The sequence below is a fragment of the Spermophilus citellus genome (assembly GCF_964194105.1).
Source record: "Spermophilus citellus genome assembly, chromosome: 4".
In the NCBI taxonomy this organism is placed as follows: domain Eukaryota; kingdom Metazoa; phylum Chordata; class Mammalia; order Rodentia; family Sciuridae; genus Spermophilus; species Spermophilus citellus.
The window spans coordinates 213149732-213169145 of record NC_138185.1 but is presented as its reverse complement, the minus strand read 5'-3'; the positions used below and the strand labels follow the sequence as shown (position 1 = coordinate 213169145).

At 40.6% G+C, this 19414-nt stretch overlaps 1 protein-coding gene across 6 annotated transcripts in view; it reads left to right on the top strand.

The window, feature by feature from the left end:
- Positions 1–19414, top strand: part of FOXN3 (forkhead box N3) — a 382952-nt gene that overhangs the window by 60288 nt on the left and 303250 nt on the right. The window lies entirely within an intron of this gene.

Below are 19414 nucleotides of genomic sequence, written 5' to 3'. Positions count from 1 at the left end.
TAAGCTTTTGGTGTCATAGAGTCAAATATAAATAATTTTTAAAATTATCTACTGTTGGGCTGGGGTTGTGGCTCAGTGGTAGAGCACTTGCCCAGCATGTGTGGGGCACTGGGTTCGATCCTCAGGACCACATAAAAATAAATAAATAAAATAAAGGTATTGTGTCCGTCTGCAACTAAAAAAGATATTTAAAAAAATTTCTATTGTTGGGTCTTTATCTCAATTACTGTTATAGTACCAAGAGTAAATAAACAGATAATAATATGCATACATCTTCATAACCATATAAAGTATGCAGTGTAACTGCACACTTGCATGTTTAGGATGCTTTTTTCTGAATAAAAAACCAGAACATATATTCTGATAAACACAAATATATATGTGAGGAAGAATAAGGAAACTATTTGAAATACAGTATGAGAAAATCTTAGGTCATGGCAGGGCAGAGACCAAGGGAAGGAGAGAGTCACACTAAAGTGTGAGCAAGTGAAAGAATTCTATCTTAAATGAGTAGGGATGCTTTTTGTCCCAAACCTGTATTTAAAACATATTAAAACATACATAGGTGGGGCACGGCGGTACACATTTGAAATCCCAGCAGCTTGGGAGGCTGAGGCAGAAGGATTACGAATTCAAAGCCAGTCTCAGCAAAAGCGAGGATCTAAGCAACTCAGTGAGACCCTGTCTATAAATAAAATAAAAAATAGGATTGGTGATGTGGCTCAGTGGTCGAGTGCCCCTGAGTTCAATCCCCGGTATCCCCCCCACAAAAAAAACCACATACATGAACCTTCAACTCAAGTGTTCTATCATGAGTATCTGAATATAGGTGTATCTGATTTCAAATGTTCTCTTCAAACAAGCTAATGAGGTATTTTCTCTTTGCCAGTTTTTCCTTCCGCCTCCAATTTTCTCTCCTAGGGTTAAAGACTGGCTCCTGACACTTTTCTAAAGCAGAGCTAGCTTCAGTATTCTGGTTTGTGTTTTCTTCAAAGCAAAATCTACTGTAGTAGCCTAGTAGCCTAGTTCTAAACCTCTAGTCATACTTTGAAAACCTTCAACAAAACTGGAACTTCACTTCGGCATTCATTCCTCAATTAATTAATTTACATGGTACTCATTCAACAAATAGTTCCTGGGTGCCTCCTCCACATCAGGATTAGTGCTAGACAATTCGTATGTGATACAGCATAGATAGAAATAGTTTCCAACCTTGGAGAGCTCATAGTCCATTAGGGAGGAAGATACATTAGGAAATAACAAATAATCACAAATAGTGATGTTTGGTTAGGAAACAAATGGGGTGCTGCTATCAATAAACCTGGAAGGAAAAAATCTTGCAAAAAAAAAATCAAGCCAAGAGAACATTCCTTTAATAATCAACATTTGACAATTGATTAGTGTGAGAAAGTACGTGTATGTGTGTATTTATGTATGTGTGCATAGATGCAAGTATATATGAAAAGGACCAAGGTTATACAATAGATTTGTTATCAGTTTTATAATGTGAATAGTTAAGAAAGGAAGCCACTAGGGAAAAAAAATGTTAACTTTGAATATTCCCATCGCCTCTACTGAATCTTTCCTCTGCACAACCACTATTTGCTAGGTTCCTTACAGAGAGCCAAAGGCACCCCAGTGGCACCCCAATAGGGAAAGTAGAGCTTGTTGGCTGATTTAATTCATAACAAAGATTCTTCTTTCTATGTCGTGAAGCTAAAGATTTGGCCAGATATCCCAGATTGTTCATAAACTTAAAAAAAAAAAAATCCTGGTTTTCTGGGATTATGTTGATGCCATTTTGTTCTCCTTCCATGAAAACCCAGATCATCTAACACTGATTGAGCATCTACTCTGTGAATGAAGCCTTGACCTTGCACATACCTGGGAGCATACACCTGGTAGGAAAGAGGATGGTTAAATGCAAAGGATTAATATAAAGTAGAAAATATTCCACGCAGAGAAAAAGCTACAGATAACAGAAAAATTAGTATGGGGTGGCATTTAGTCTAGACCTTAGAGGGTGGGCCAGCATTAGACTGATGGAGACTGGCAGTGCCATGCACCTGCTCAGCCACCTTTACGAGCTCATGGGAATACCCATTAAGTCTCTTTTTCATATTAAAACTAACAACTGTTTGTTTCCTGGGGGTATATGTCTTGTTAGGGAGCAATAATAATATATCAATTTCCATCAAGTTGCATTTTATCATCATAATGGTTTCAGAGGAGGCTGCTTTTAGCTCCTGCAGTGCATTTTAATGTGTTTCAAGAAACATGGAAACTGACTGAAGGCATAATGGATCCGTAATGGACGAGGAGCAGGCGGGCCCCGAATGGGACATTCCACGGCTGGGACATGCAAGCACCTCTCCTGAGGTTCTGGACCCTGTGTGCATTAGGAGCCAATAGGCACAATTCGGTTTCACTCGACCCTCCTGGGAGATGTGTGGCCAACATGGCTGGTCTCTTCAGCCTGCTTGCATTTGCCCTCGATCTCTCCCCTGGTGGCCCTGAACCCACTGATGGTCATGGGTTGAGGATTGCATGAGAAGAGAGAGAGCCCTGTCAATGCAGGTGTGTGCAACTTTTTGAAGAGGCTATTACTGAAGGAGGTGATACATTATGCATGCGCTAAAGGATGTTTTTCTCCAAGAGAAAGAAAAGTTAGAGAATAAGTGTGAGTGCATTTTCTGGCATTCAGGACCCTGCGGTAGCTTTGCTTTATGTAAGGGTCCCTGGGAAGGACGGGCATGGCATTTTCCACCCATTTCTCGTCAGCTGGGTCAATCTATCTTGATGACGGTTTTCATAAATGAACACATAAATGCCTAATTAATCTTTTGAGAAAGAACTTGGTGAGAAGCCGCCTTCTTACTTTGTGTCCAAAGTCTTGCATTTCTCTGTAAACTTAGAGCACAGGTGGGGACCCCTGAGTCTTTAGAAGCGTAGAACTTGTTGATCACCAGCTAATGATGTTCTCAGATGTTTATCAAAGAAGGTATTGCCAAAGAATTGCAGCTCAGGAGCTGGGGGTGTAGCTCAGTGGGAATAGAGCATGCCTAGCCACAGGCAAAGCCTTGGGTTTGATTAGCATTGCAAAAACAAACAAACAAACAAACAAAAAGAGATGAAATTGTGCAACTCAAATAGTGCTAGGCAGAGAAATGCATTTGAATCCAGAACTCCTCATTACACTGAGGCTCCATCTTTATTTATTTATTATTTTTCAGTGCCAGGAATCAAACCCAGAGTCTTAGCCATGGTAGGCAAATGCTCTACCACTGAGCTACATCCTCAGTCCTGAACATTCCATCTTTATACCGCTCCTGTTCTCCCCCAACTTTTTTTTTTTGTGGTACTGGGGATTGAACCCAGCCAGTGGCACTCTCCTGAACCCAGGGACATACCACCAGCCCTTTTTGCTTTTTATTTTAAGACAGGATCTCACTAAGTTGCTCAGGCTGGCCTCGAACTTCTGATCCTCCTGCCTCAGCCTCCCAAGTCAATGGGATCATAGGCGTACACAACATGCCTGGCCAAAACGTTCTTGGATGCTGTTTTTTCCCGTTACTTTTGGATATAATTGATCTTAAAACAAAATCACTTACATACTAGAGTGCATTCCAGATTTATCACCCTGTAAAATGAACTTCAGTGAATCCGAGTGTTAGTCTTTTTAGCTGGGGGTTGGGGTATTTTCTGTCTTTCCCTGATTCCTCAGTTTGGAAGTGAGCAAGTTACAGTACATTTTGATTCGGTTTTAATCCATCAAAATCAAGTTAGTTGTAAGTGATGGAAGAGCTTACTCTGTGTAGTCCAGGCTGCCTGGAGACATCAGCCACATGCCAAAAGCTTGCTCGTTGCCCAGCAACCTTGCTGGAGGAATAGATTTTCTGCCACTGGCTCCCTTTTTAGTCAAGGCGGAATCTATTAACACTACTATTCTAGCCCAGAGAACCGGAGCCCGAGTTGAGCTGAAAAGAATAGTCGGGTTTTTTTGTTTTGTTTTGTTTTGTTTTGTTTAATAACTCAACACCATGCTTCTGGCTTCTAAACACTACTACTAATTTCATTGACTTCTACATAAAGACTTAGAGCTTATTAATATTACTTAGCACCGTGGAAGCTAAAGAGACCAGTTTCGTGCCTCCTTAGCCCCCAAGGAAGCTCGCCGTTTCATTTCTCTTAGAGATTACTACCCAAGGGGCGAGGTGCGGATCCAGAGCATCCAAGTTGAGCAAGGAGCAGCGTGACCTCATTTGCCCCCAAAACTTCTGTCTGTCCTCACTAGGTGTGCATGCCAGCTCCAGCTCTCCTGAGGCCAAGTGGCCAGACTCACCATCCGGCTGTTGAAGCGGTTATTTCTTCAAGTGTACCCTATCGAGCTCTGATTGAAAAGCGTCTCTGTATTCCTCCCTCTTATCCTTCAATCAAAGAATGTCTTTTCTCCTTTTGTAGCTAAATACTTCACCAGCTGGATTGATGGTTTCCCTGTACCAGGGGAGTTGGAGGCTGTCAGCCCTATTGTTTTCTTCTGCTCTTAATGTAATAGCTTTGGGCTGTAGCAAGGGGAGATGATGCCTAAGCCCAGCGTCAGGTGGCTGGAGTTATTTGCCACTGCTGAAATGCAATTTTAATAATGGACTGGATCAGCTAAATGTGTTTCCTTGCCCCTTCGTAAAAACAAAGGAATATCTCAGTACATTAACCCACTGGTGGCAGAAAAAAAATCAAAATCCCCCCAAATGCTGCTGAATGAAATGCTACTTGCATGTCACATTAGAAATCCTGTAAACAGGCTTCGGAAATGCCCTGGAGAGGAAAGAAGAGGCGGCATCTTTCCTAGCGAATGGACACTGGCCACTTCACCAGTCACACGCATTCTAAGGGTCAGATGTAGAAAAATCTAGTTTGCCATTTGATAGAGAAGTTCATTGACTTGACAAAACCACGACTGAGACATAAAACAGCCTCGGAATGCATTCGTACATTTGTTCTGATCATTCCCAACCTTATTATGATAACTCAGGTAATTGGGATTCTGTTTTCCTCAGTAATCTGAGAATATTATTCACGTGGGGGAACTTTGAGATTGTGGTTTAAGTGCCCACAATGAGGAAATGCCTACAAATGAGGAATGCCTACAAATGAGGAAACTTGAGGAGGGAAGACGTTTGCCCTGGGATGCACAGTTATATCAGGGTGGCAGAGCAGGGACCAACATCCGGCCAGGTAATTGAACCTTAGTGCTACGCACCCAAGAGGTTAGGAACTCACTGAGGAAAAGCACCCACTCCCATTCCTCCATCCAGTAGTAAGTTCCCCGCAGTCCTGTCATAGGTGTGCCCAGGTACCGGGCCAGGTGCTGGCAACAGGCGAGATCTTTACTTCCACAAAGTTGAAACACATGGTCAGCAAATAAAAGAATCACAAGTTGTGATAAGTACTTAATAAGACATAAGGTGACCAGGTGCTGTCTGCTGGGGTACAGGTGTTAGCTCTGTTACAGAAAATTGAAGCCTCTGGAAGTGACCCATTGTGTGGCCCCCTAATTTGTATCACAACGCAGAGACTTGCTGGGCCAGTTAGTGAATTCTCCTAAGAGTATACAAACCAAAACCTAAATTGCTAGGGTAGGGGTGTGGCTCGGGAGGGTGAGGCAGGAGGATCACGAATTCAAAGCCAGCATCAGCAACACGAGGTGCTAAGCAACCCAGTGAGACCCTGTCTCTAAATAAAATACCAAATAGGGCTGGGGATGTGGCTTAGTGGTCGAGTGCCCCTGAATTCAAACCCCAGTACCCTCCCCACCCCCCAAAAAACAAAGGACAGGATAACAAGAGAGAAGCACAGCAGATTTAGTTAACCAAAGTTTTATATGACTTGAGACCTTTGGGAATGAAAATCCAAATACCTAGGGGAAACTGTGTATTTTTGTGCTTAGGTTTGAGGAAGCAGGTAGAACCGTGATTCAGACCTACTGGTGATAGAGTGAGGGAAAACCCGGGAGGGTCTGTCGGTTCAGATTCTCCTTGGTGTCTCTGTGGGCACCTTCTTCTGGGCATAGGGCAGGTGCCTTCTAGAATAAGGGTCTTATGGTCAGAGAAGTTAGGTCAGGGAATTTCTTTATGGGCAGCTCCTACACAGAAAGGCAGGGAGAGTTAGAGTTTTTGTTGTTGTTGTTGTTGTTGTTGTTGTTGTTTTGTTTTTTGTTTTTGTCTGACTCTAGGGGGAAAGGGCTCTAAAGTCTATGTCCCCCCTTGGGGAAGAGGAATTCTGGTTTCTGTGGCCTTCCCTGGGGCAGCGAGGGAACAGGAGAAGGAAGGGCAGCAGAGGGTCAGAAAGAGACTTTGTTCTGGGGCCCATCCACAGTCCTGCAGTTCTAACTACTCTGCATGCCCAGAAGCTATACTCGGGGGTATCATTTTCTGATCACGCATCCTAGAAATCCTAGAATTCTTCCAAGCCTGAGACGCTGTGACTAAGCCACTTAATTCATCTATTAGTTCGTTCATTCTTTCATTCATTTAATTCCTTCACTCACTAGACATTTCCTACTAACTCTTGAGAATCTCTGCACAACAACAAAAAACTTGCCAAGAACCCTGTTTGACTCTACTCAGATGAAGGAATATTCCATACAAATTTCTATCAGCAGTAGTCTTTGGACATTTTATCCTAACAAAATATGACTTTTAAAGTCAAATAGCTCATTCTTTTTCTTTTCAACTGGTTGCTTTAGGTCCCCAGGCAACTTTATATGCAAGATTTTTTTAATGTGTACTGTGAAACTCCAGCGTGAGGATTTGCTTTAGTTTTAGATCTGTATTAGGCAGATGTTTTAGAAGGCAGTGGTAAAAATTGATTTACTTGGCCGGTGAAGCATGTGTTTTCAAGGACTTGATCTAACCACATAACCCACGGTCACTTGCTCCTGGCCTTTCTGACCATCTCTATATATTTGCTCAAAAATATCCTGGATCTTAAAATCTGCAATAAATTTAACGTGGGTTTTGCGTTTCCCTACCATACTACAAACACCGATTTGAAGGGTTCGAGGGAGAAAACAATCCAAAGTATTCATCCTTTTGTTCTTTGCATTTTCTTCCTCCTGTTGATAACCTTGTGATATTTGGATATCAGATTTCATAGAAAAGTACAAACAGCCAAGGGCACTGCTTTTGTAATTTCATATTAAACTCATTTCCTTGGAAATCTGGCTTGAGAGTTTTCTTCAGACCTTCCTCCCATTTTAGCCTGTTTTCTTCTTTCTTTTCCCACGTGGCTCACTTTGAGACTTTCTCTTGTATCCAAGTTGAATATATTTTGGTTTTATTATAAGAACACAGCCCAGAAGACCAACTCTAATTGGCCTTTCCCTGTCGCCCTTCAATGTCTCAGGAGATGGTTCCTGAACATGTTGGATGCTTTGACTGGCCTTTCTCAGCAAATGCTCTCAGTCTTAACCTTCAGGGCCAGGAATTGTCATTATTCCCATTTGACTGATGTGGAAACTGTGGTTGAGGAAGCTTCAGCTTTTTGGTACTGTGGATTGAACTCTCAGGGGCACTCGACCACTGAGCCCCATCCCCAGCCCTATTTTGTATTTTATTTAGAGACAGGGTCTCACTGAGTTGCTTAGAGCCTCGCTTTTGCTGAGGCTGGCTTTGAACTTTCGATCCTCCTGTCTCAGCCTCCTGAGCTGCTGGGAATTACAGGCGTGCGCCACTGCGCCTGGCTGCTTCAGCAACTTTTAAGCCAAGGTCACAGTGTAAGTGATGAGTGGGTCCCAAACTCCTTCTACTGCTCTGGGTGCTTGCTGAAGCACTCTCTTTATTTCTCCATGGTAGGCTTCCCCCCTTTTTTTTCTTTTAAATTGTGGCTAAGACCTTAAAATAAGAAGGGGAGAATGATTTATGTGTCATTTCTATTAGACCAGTATTTTCTCTGTGTGTTCTCCAAAACACTAGCCGGAAAGATGTTCCTGCAAAACAAACAAACAAAAAGAATCTTGCATTTAATTAACTTGGTCAGATCTACACATTATACCTCTGTCTAGGAGATTCTGAATTCACCTTTGCATATTAGGGTTCTGGAGTGTCTTTCAAGGAAAAAAAAAGTGTTATTATTCAAATTTAATTTTTAATTTTATTTTCCCCAAATTGCCATTTAACTACAGAAAACCCTCTTTCCTTCCAATGCCTTGAAAAGAAAAATTCAATGCCAGCCTGGGTCTTAGCAAGACCCTGTCGAAAAATAAAAAATAAAAAGGGCTGGGGATGTGGCTCAGTGGTAGAGCAGCCTGGGTTTAATCCCTAGTACTGCTAAATAAATAAATAAATAAATAAATAAATAAATTAAATAAAAATGAATAAATAAAAAATAAAGTACAGTTTGAAAAGGCTTCAATTAAGAAGCAAGTGAAGAGTTTGGTGCATTGTAGTATACGGCTGAATTTAAAAAAAAAAAAGAAAGAAAGAAAGAAAGAAAAAAAAAACAAACAAAAAACCCAATGCTGTCAGACCCCTGAAATGGCAGCCTCCTGCTTCACCCTGTCTCCACTTTAAAACTGTTTTTATTTCCTTCCTAGACTCCTGCAAGACAAGAACTGTGATTCTGTTTCTGCACATTTTCTCCCTCGAGACTTTGATTTTTTTGCCCCAGTCATGACTGCGTTTCTCACCATCTGTGCACTTCTCCACCCACCTGGGCACATGATGCTCCTTGAGGGGAAAAATGAAGCTTAATGCCTCTGTGGTCTTTTAGTGGCTACAGTAACTACTTAGAAAATACATAAATGAACTGCGTTTTGAGTAAAAGAAAATGCACTCTGTGGACCTGCTTGTCGGAGGTGACTCTAGCCAAGTGAATGACCCCCTCTTTGGGTGACAGTGAGAAATTTGAGAAGCTGCAGTAACTCATTTACATCACTAGGGTTCCATTTGGAAAATGATACCTCCTGTTGCCTAATTTAATTAGTAATTGTGTTTTCAGTTCCAATTGAAAGCGTCCAAGGAAAGGGTGATAATAAACTGTGTTACATGGTATTATTGTTGTTACCTAATTTTATTTACAATGTGACAGTTTAAGATAAAGGCACTTTTCAAGAAGGAACTTGATAATTTTATCTAATAGGTTTTTCTCTTGTCCCTCTTTCACCTTCCATGTATTCTAAAGTTCAGTATTAAGTATGAGCCCTTTTTTATTGATATGCACATCAATGCACACAAGTTCGTTTTTAAATACCCGGTTTAAGATTCTATGGCATCCATTCTGGATCAGAGATTGATTCACAATTTTTTTCTGAGATGTCACTCATATCTTGGCAAAGGCAATAGAGGGACTAAGGGACAGTGGCCCCAAAAGAGCTGGTAGATGTGAGGTCTACTTTTGCCCTATCTTTACTTATTTTGTGGCTTTGGAAATTCATCCACCTATCCATCCATCCATCCATCCCTCCATCCATCCATCCATCCATCCATTCATCCACTCATCCCTGTCTGTTCATCCATTTGCCTATCCATTCATCTATCCATTTGTCCATCTGTCTATCCATCTGTCCGTTCATCCATCCATCCACCCACCCACCCATCCATTTATTCATCAAGCATTTAATGGAATCTACCAGGTGTCTCCTGCTAAGCTAGGACAATGAAGATGAATAGGGCATTGTCCATATTTTCAAGGACTTTCCTGTTTAGAGTGTAAAGTCAGACACAAAAACCCAGCAGTCTCAGAGAAATACCGCTGGCACTAAGTCAGAAGTGTGTTCAGGTGGAGGGGCAGCCAGAGGAGGGAGGAGCAACGCTACCTGAGGCACTGTGGAAAGGCTTTGTGGTAGAATGGACTTTGGTTGAGTTTGGGGGGGGGGAATCCAAGATAGCACCAAGAGATTATGCAATAGGAGTTTGGAATTTATGCTGCTTTGTAATTTCCCAGTGATGAGAGCCACTGAAGAATTTTAACCTGAGAGTAGGGCAGTTGTTTTGCATTTTAGAAAAATAACTGTGGAGGAAGGCTTCATCTCTATGCACCTAACTCTTTTCACCTGTAAGACAAACAAACACACATGACACCTACTCCTCTTGTCCATGGGTTTGTTTGAGTTGGAGCTGGGTACAGTGGCACAGGCTCATAGTACCAGTTACTCAAGATCCTGAGGCAGGAAGAGCTTTTGAGCCTAGGAGTTCAAGATCAGCCTGGGTAACATAGCAAGAACCTGTCTCAAAAAATTAAAAAACTATGAGATTAGAATAACTAATACTCCCTCGCTACTTTCTAAGCACTTTAACTCTCAACAGTCCCACAAAAGCCATCATTGCTATTATTTCCATTTTAGAGACAGGGATAGTTACAGAGCCTGAATATCTGACCTAAGGACCTAAGGCTGATGGCACAGCCTGGATTTGAACCCAGGTCTCTGAGATCCTGGGGTCGTCCTCCCCACCCAGGGCTCACAGCCACTGTGCAGCACTCCGAAGATCCTGGAAGTTCTTGGCATCTGCCCTTTACTTCTCACCTGCACCATCTGGGCTGGTGACTACATGTTCCCTCCAATAACCTTAGCAAAGGTCGTCAGTGTACTGGGAAAACTCGAGCAACAGCAAAGGAGTGCGCCGATATTTACCACTATTTAATCTTCATCTTTAATGATGGGGTCTTTTATCGTTAAACAGAACCAAATTTATGGAGTAGAATATATGACTTCCATTCTTTTGCACTAACAAGGTGTTACAGACAGCATATGTTTCTATGGGCATGTACATAAATCTTCCTTCTCGTGTTAACAGAAAAATCAATCGTGACTCTGACTCCATCCTTTTGGGGAGCGCCTTTGAAGATCTGCAATATGAATAGGTTAGAGTGAAATTGAAGAGGATGTAACAAGGTGGATTTTGGAGCAGGGAGAGATCTTGAATGGGGTGGGCTTATTAAGAGGAGTTGCCAAAAAGCAGAATAGACAAGGTAGGGAAGTAAACTTCCAGAAGTATTCCAGAAGTTCACCCACAGGCAGAGTTGGGATCCAAAGGTGAATGAACAGCACTTCTCTGGCAAAAGGATTTCCTGTGTACTCGGTTACTACTGGGTGAAGAGGCGGCCTTCCCCACTAGCCATGAATGGGTATCTTTAAGTATTGCTGCTTGAAAATTCAGGAGCCTCAAGGATAATAACTAACATAAAATGCCATTCCATGTCCTGGCCTGTGTTCAGGGTGCCAAGAAACAGTCCTGAATAATGCCAGGGGTACGAATTCTGTGGCTTGGGAGTAGTGTTTTGATCAGCCTTCAGCTGCTCTTAAAAAAAATAAAAAATACTGCTGTGTTCTTCTATGGCCTCTTTTTGGAAGATTTTTTAGAGTTGACTTCGGCTGAAATTTCACCTTACTTTAAAAAAAGGAAGGGTGGGGGGGGGAAGAAAAGCTGTACCATACTTAAGACATTAGGCATGTCATGCCAGAATAAAATAATGGAATCATAAAGAGAAAATGCTCCATTGAGATAAAAGAGCTGTCCTTTACAGTCGCTGCCGAAGCGTAATTCATCTGCTCTTTGTAGGTTATGCTTTAATGGGAAGGAATAAGAAGGGGATGAGAAAGAATTTCTTCATTAAATAGAAGAGCACTTGCAAAAAAAAAAAAAAAAGTATCCCCTGTTGCAACAGCTGTTTTAGATGAGCAAATTCTGGGATGTGGATGAAAATCTATCCCCTGAGATCCTGCTGCCTGGCATGTGGGAGAATGGCATAAACACCGGATGAGTGGAGCCATGGATGGGCCCGACCTCATGGCATTGTGTGAGAGTTAGCGGGTGTCACTGCCTCGCCCAGGTTCTCAAACCTGGGTGTACATTGGAATCGCCAGGGGAGTCTGAGGAAGCGTGGTGCCTGTCCACGCCAGCACCTAGAAATTCGGACTTAATGGGTCAAGGATGTGGCCAGGACATGGGGATTAAAAAACACTCCCCAGGGGATTCTAATGTAGAGCAAAATTTGAGAAACATTTGCTTAAAAAATATGAATTTCTTCTTTGCATGTGTTGTTTGCAGTAAGCACCATTTGATATGGGCAATTAGGTGGGGAGTCCTGTCCTGCATGTGCTGGAAGAATCTGGAGCAAAAGCCTTTAAAAACAGGTTCAGACTGGGACTGCTTGGGTAGCTTCCTCTCTTGAAAGGGTAAAAAGTAAAGTTTCAGTGTCTCCTTCAAAAATGAGTCCTGAATTTTCCCTACCGAATCATAGAGAAAGCATCAAGTATAGGTAGATCTTGGAAATGTTGTTGGTTTGGTTCCAGACCACCCCAATAAAGAGAATGATGTGATAAAGTGGGTCCCATGAATTTTTCTGGTTTTCAGTACCTATAAAAGTATGTGTGCACTAGAGCATAGACTGTTAAGTGTGCAATAATAGTATATATCTTAAAAATGTAAATACCATAATTGAAAAATATTGCTGAAAATGCTAACAAGCATGTGAGATTTCAGCAATAATAAACTTTCTGCTGGTGAAGAGTCTTCTTTGATTTGCTGATGGCTGCCGATCAGAGTGGTGGTTGCTGAAGGTTGGGGTATCTGTGGCAATTTCTTAAAATAAGACAACAGTGAAGTTTGCCGCATCAGTGGACATTTCCTAGTTTGCTTTCTTTCATTCATGTGCTGGCTGAAATAGCACTTCTAATTTCCTTCAAAAGCCTGGTGCAGTAGCACATACCTGTAATCCCAGAGACTCAGAAGACCAAAGCAGGAGGATCACAAGTTCAAAGCCAGCCTCAGCAAAAGTGAGATGCTAAGCAACTCAGTGAGACCCTGTCTCTAAATAAAATACCAAATCGGGCTGGGGATGTGGCTCAGTGATTGAGTGCCCCTGAATTCAATCCCTGGTACAAAAAAAAAGTGGGGGCTTGGGGATATAGCTCAGTTGGTATAGAGTGCTTGCCTTGCATGCACAAAGACCTGGGTTCAAAAAAAGAAAAAGAAAGAAATCTAATTTCCTTCATGAATAACTGGGCCAACTGGCCAAAGAGGCCTAGCTTTAGACCCACCTCCATTTCAACATGACTTTTTCACCAAACTCGGTCATTTCCAGTTTTTGATTCAAAGTGAGAGACATGTGACTCTTTCTCTTGAACACTTAGGGCTGCCGTAAGGTTATTCAATGGCCTAAGTTCAGTGTTGTGTCTCAGGGACTAGGGAGGCCTGAGGAGAGGGAGAGAGGTGTGGGAAAAGTTGACAGAGCAGTCGGACCACCCACCACATCTCTTGATTAATTCACTGTCTTATATGGGTGTAGTTCATGGTGCCCCCAAACAATAATGATAGTAACATCAAAGGTCACAGGTCATCGTTTGCCATAATAAATACAATAATGACAAAAAAAATTTGAAATGATGAAAATACGAAGTATTATAATGAAATAATGAAATGTTTGAAATTTTTGATATTTTGAACTTTGAATTACAAAAATGTGGCAGAGATGAGACGCGGGCACACACTGCTGGAGGACCATACTGCTGGATTACCTCCATGCTGCGTGCCGCAAGCCTTGAATCTGTAAAAAATGCAATATCTCTAAAGCACAGGAAAAGGAGGTCTGCCTGAATTTTTCTATGTGAATTCCACAGTAGGAAAAAAGAAAATAACTACACTGAATGAAGGCCAAATTCTGAGTATAGGGGTGAGTGAGGCGTCTTGGGGGATGAGAGGCCAGATGGTCATTTGCTACTAGTAAATAAACAAACAACCTAGAAACCAAACACAACCAGATACAAAAAAAAAAAAAAAATGAAAGAGAGAAAAAAAGAAAGAACAAAAATAAATAACGCCAGATTCTTAATGACAGATCAGACTGTCAGAACCTCAGATCCCAATTTATGTGCAAGCGTTACTCTCTTCAGAATGTCCAGGGAACACCAGACAGTCGCTAGAAGACAGATAAGAAGAAACATGGCTTTTTGTCAGTACTTCACTAACAATAAGCTTTGACCTTAAATAATGCACTTGGCTTTTATGAGACTGGTTTTTCTCAATCTGTAAAACAGGAGGAATTCTGTTCCTGCCACCTTCCTGTCCAAAATAAGATAGGCTTTGGTAAAGGATCTTGAATTCCTTGGAAGGTGTCCTTCCTCGGCTGATATGTCAGTGAGTCACAGTGGCTGGGTGTCTTCACCTGGACACCTACATCCATGAAGTGGCCACGCTGAACCAAAGGGAGGCCCGTGTTCAAAGGGCTAGAACTAGAGTCAGAAGTCATGGTGGGCGGTGGGGTGGGGGATCCAAGGCAGGTTTGGGCAGTGGGTCTTGAAATGAAGTGCCCACAAGTCTCCTAGAGATGTTGTTAAAATGCAGATTGTCGTTCATGGGGACCAGGGTGGGCCCCGAGGGAGTCAGGTGACACTGAGACACAGTGTGGCCCTGGATCACACTTGGAGGGGCCAGGTCTTGTGGACACCTGCTGGTGTTAGTGCCTATTGTCAGCATCTGGCATGGAGGGGAGGTATGGACTGAGGAGGGAGGTGTGTTGCTTTCCTCTGTGCCTGGCAGGAGTAACCAAAGCATAATAATAATGTTTGGCTCTAAGCAACATTGTGTCATTTGTGTCTCTTTGTGTTCTTAAGTACCCTTTTTTGTGGAGACTATGTTTTACATACTTCCCCTCCTCTGTATGGCCTTGGGGAGAACCTAGGTATAAAATATTTAGCTTTGTTCCTATCAATATTCCCCCCCCCCTTTTTTTGTTGAATGTGACATGTCGACCTCCTACCTTTCTCGAGGCTGTGTTACCTACCTGTATAGCTATGCTGATCTGGTTTATCTGGTGCCTTTTATATATATATATATATATATATTTTTTTTTTTTTTAAGAAAACATCTCTAGATAAGTGGTAGAATCATTCAAAATAATCGTTGGATTGACCTCACTGGGTGATCAGTGGAGCGACTAGACGCAGGGTGAAACCTGCTTGCCAGCACCGTCATAAATAGGATCCTCTGATTCTGTTGTTTGCCCAACAGATAGATTTTTTGTTTTCCTGCTATAAATAGGTGGCTGTGTTATGTTTTCCTGACCGTTTTGTAATGTTCTCAAACATTATTTAAGCTTTGTAAAGTTTAAGAATAGATGTAGTTTTATGTGTTCTAATTTAAACATAGAGTTTGGAGAGGGAAGAGGGTTTTTAAGAAATAGGGTTGTGACATGTTTATTATAAACATGTGAAAATGGATCTGCTGGTGATGCTGGTGTGTATATTGTACCTTGTCAACAAGAAAGCTTTTACATTTGTGCGTTTAACATGGCAATTTCTTTCTTAAAAAAAAAAAAATTAGAACTGATGGTGTCTCTTGGAAGATGCACACACATTCTGATTTAAAATAGTCCACCAGACTAGGCTTCCTCGCCGAGTTTCCACGGCTTTCTCTTAGAGCTGCAGACCTTTTGAAATTGAGCTGTTTTTCACCAGGCTTTCCTCATTCTCTAAATCAGTGCTTCTCCAATATCAGCACATTCCAGAATCACCTGGAAGGCTTCATAACCTCTGCTGGGCTCCACCACCAGAATTTCTGATTTAGGAGGTGGGGGTAGGATCCTCCAAAACTTGCATCTCTCTCAAGTTCCCGGATGATGCTGATGCGACTGGTCCAGTTGTCACACTTTGAGAACCATTGCAGCCTAAGCCCTTACTAAGTGTTGTCTGGAACCAGCCGTACCCATGTCATAGTACCTGGCAGATGCCTTTCCAGGGTGGTTGTCAGAAATGCAGAATCTTAGGCTCCAATCTAGACCTCTTGAATCAGAATCTGCATTTTGTCCAGATTCCCTATGTGATTTTATTTGCATGTTAAAAGTTTGAGAAACTTGCTTTAAGCCACTTGCAGTATCCTAAATGCCCTTATGATAGCATTGAGATTTTACAAGATCCATGGCAAAGAAAAAGAGAAAGTCCTAAAGAAATTAGAACTCTTGGGAACTTATGATAATCTTTCAGACAGCATCTTCCCTAGCAAGCTGAAGTCAACCTGGCCAGATTTGAACTTGCTTGGATGAATTTTGTTCTCTACTATTCAAAAAGTAATTTTCTATGAGTTCCTTAATTCTACAAAAAAAGAAAGAAAGGAAGAAAGAAATGTATTTATTTGGAACCTCTATAAAGTATTATAAAATTACCGATTGTTTACCATAAAGAAGTGAGCTCAAATAATCAGATTCATTCACTGATGTTCTGCTCACAAGTTTTCTTAGTACACAAGACACAGTGGCAGGCATATGAGCCTGTGGACCCAGGCTATTCATTTAGAGGGCTAGTCCACTGAAAATCCTCCCTGACCTTTCTCTGCCTACTTAAAAAAGGAAAGCAGTGACTAATTGACCAATACATTAAAAAATATATATTTTTGAGCTGTTGATGCACCTTTATTTGTTTTATTTTATTTTATTTATATGTGGTGCTAAGGATCGAACCCAGTGCCTCACACATGCCTGGCAAGTGCTCTGCCACTGAGCCACAACCCCAGCCCCTGACAAATACATTTTCTACCCCAACTCCAGTTAAAAAAAAAAAAAAGGAGAGGGAAGACAGAAGCAGCACAGAAAGACAGGAAGTACACCTGGACTCTGAGATTGTGTTACTAAAACATTTTTACACTCCTCTTAGTTCTGTGCCTAGGAGAAGCCAAGCCAAAAGCAAAACAGGGTATCTTCTTGTGGCATCTATTTAACCTAAAGATATGTGGGGTGAAAATGTACAATATAACTGGAAGTTAATATTAGCCATTATTATAGAGTTAAATAAACAAGAAATCATTTATGGAAGTTACATGTGTATGACTTTTAGGATATAGCATGCAACAAAGAAATTTGGGTTTTGTAGCTAACAGCTTTTGGATCCAATCCCCATACCCCTTACAGTTTTATTACTTTTTTTTTTCTGCAGAAATATTTTGGTTAAAAAAAAAACTTTTTTTTTTTTTAAATAGAATACCTTTATTGAGATGTGATTGATATAGAATATGTGGCACACAGACTGCCCAGTTTGGTAAGTTTCAACATATGCATACACATAATGAATCCATCATAACAAGGTAATGAAGATCTCTGTCACCCGTGTTAAGTACAATTTTGTAAAAGGCCACTGATGTGTACTAGGCACCTGCACTAGGTCCCACAGACCAAACCCACATAAAATTTAATCACAGTAACTGAGCTCTGTGTGGTTGCAGGATGCCCTGTAGCCAGTTAACTGAGCTGTAGGAATTGACTGGTTGATTAAGCTGTGGCCAATGAGTCGCTCCTATGCCTCACTTCTGTCTCTCCGTAAGTGCTGTTTGATCACATTGTTGGCTAGCGTTTTCAGAACTGCCCCAGCTCTGGGAGCTGCCTGACTCATGAATTGGGTTTTATTTTGCTTTGCTCAAATAAACTCTACTCAATTTAATTTGGCTGAGGAATTCTCCTTTTCACACCTGCAGAAGCTGCTTCTTCAAATTCCCCTTTGTAATCTCTACTTTCATTTCTTTCCATCCTCCAACAAGTGGGCTGGTGACCTCTAATCTGCCTCTGTCACTGTAGATTACGTTGCAGTGTCTAGAATGTTATATAAATAGAATCACATAGCGGGTACTTTTCTGAGTGGAGTGTGAATAACTTCTTTCATTCGGCATAATTATTTTAAGATTTCTCCATGTTTTAGCATGCATTAACACTTCCATCCTGTTTATTGCTAAGTGGTATTCCATTGCATGGGCATATCACAATTGGTCCATTCACATTTTGATGGACATTTGAGTTGTTTCCAGCTTAGGGCTATCACAAATAAAGCTGCTGTGAATATTTGTGTACAGAATTCTGAATGGACATATGCTTCCATTTCTCTTGGGAGGAAAAAAAAAACATAAGATTTGGAATGGCTAAGCCATCTCATAGGCATATGTTTTAACTATTTTAGAAGCTACTGAAATGTTTCTGAAAGAATTTTTACCCATTTTACATCCTCACCAGCAGTATTTGAGAGTTCCAGTTGCTTCACATCCTTGCCCAAACCCAGTATGATCAATCCTTTTTAAGTTTAAGCATTGTAATAAGTGTGCAATGGTAGCGTATCCTTAGAGATTTGATGGGTATTTACTATAACTAGTGGATGACTCTTGTCCTTCAGTATCTTTTCGTGTTTTTATTTGCCATTAATATCTCTTCTTAGTCAAGTGTCTGTTCAAGAATTTTGCCCATTACGTTGTTGACATGGTTATTCACTCATTATTGAGTTTTGAGGGTATTTATATATTTTAGGTAGGTTCCTTATCAGACATAGGATATGCAAATATTTTATCCCAATATGTGAGTTATCTTTTCATTCTATAAGCAATGTTTTTCCAAGAGTAGACATTCAAAATGTTCATTTTGAATCCCAATTATCTATTTTTCTTCTTTTATGGGTTGCACTTTTGGTGTTTTATGTACAAGGTATTTGCCTAACATAAGCTCGAAATGATTTTTTCCTATGCTTTCTTTTAAAAGTTTTATGTGTTTACATTTAGATCCAAGGTTCACTTTAAACTAATTTTTATATATGATTCAAAGTATGTATTGAAGTTTATTGTGGCTTTTTTTTAACATATGGATTTCAAATTGTTACAGATCCATTTGTCATAAAAACTCCCTTTCTCTACTACATCACTTTGTAACTTTGTTTAAAGTAAATTAACCACATTATGTGAGTCTGTATCTGGATTCTCTGTTCTTCTGCATTGATCTAGTTGTCTATCTTGATGCCTACCACACTGTCTCGATTGCTGAAGTGTTACTATCATAAGTCTTGAAAGTCGTTTGTATTCTGGATTTTTAAAAATTTTTTTAGTTGTTGACCTACCTTTATTTTTTATTTATTTATATGCGGTGCTGAGAATCAAACCCAATGCCTCACACATGCTAGGCAAGTGCTCTACCACTAAGCCACAACCCAGCCCCTATTCTGTATTCTTTGTACTAATACATGAATTGTTAATCAGCTTGGCAACTACTAAAAAAAAAAAAAAAAAGACTAATGGGATTTTCATTGGGATTACTTTACATCTTTAGATCAATTTGAGAATTAACCTCTTAATGATATTGAATCTTCCAATTCATGAACATGGTATATCACTCTGCTTAATTTCTCTCAGTAATGTGTAGTTTTATCATACAGGTTTTGCACATATTTTGCCAGGTCTTGCACATATTTATGCCTTGGTGTTTCAAAAAAAATTTTTTTTTTTGCAAATTGTATTTTAAATCTTAATTTCTGTTTTTTTTGCCAAGATATAGAAATGCAAATGCATTCTACGTATTGACATTGTAACTTGCAGTCTTGCTGAGCTTACTTATTAGTTCTAAGATTTTTTTTTCTGTAGATTTTTTTTTCTATTTTCTATAAGATGATGGCATTATG